Source organism: Carlito syrichta, unplaced genomic scaffold (assembly GCF_000164805.1).
Source record: "Carlito syrichta isolate Samal-C Ts95f unplaced genomic scaffold, Tarsius_syrichta-2.0.1 Scaffold308127, whole genome shotgun sequence".
Lineage (NCBI taxonomy): Eukaryota > Metazoa > Chordata > Mammalia > Primates > Tarsiidae > Carlito > Carlito syrichta.
In genome coordinates, this window is record NW_007252223.1 from 41,067 (window position 1) to 41,464 (window position 398).

Here is a 398-nt window from a genome sequence, read left to right on the forward strand (position 1 = left end):
CCCCTCACGCCCCCTCAGCCCCGTCCGTGGGAAAACCGTCTTCCACGAGACTGGTCCCTGATGCCAAAATGGTCGCGGACCGCTGACATAGCAGGCCTGAGGACTCTAAGATGTTACCTTCAAGATCTGAAACACCGAATGTGTGGTAGGGAGAGGCACCCAACACATTCACTCGAATCCCAACCCGGCGGCTCCAGCTCTCGGGGCGGAAGTACACAGACCCGGAAGCGATTTCCGGGAAGGCCGGAAGGAGGCTCAGGCCCCGCCCACACGCCGCGCCCGCCTCCGGGCCCCGCCTCGCTCCTGCCGGCGGCTTCTTGCCCACTGGAAGTGGCTCTTCTCGGCCGGGGTTCTGTTCGCGGAGGGGTCTCCGTGTTTCCTTTTCCACGGCCGCATGT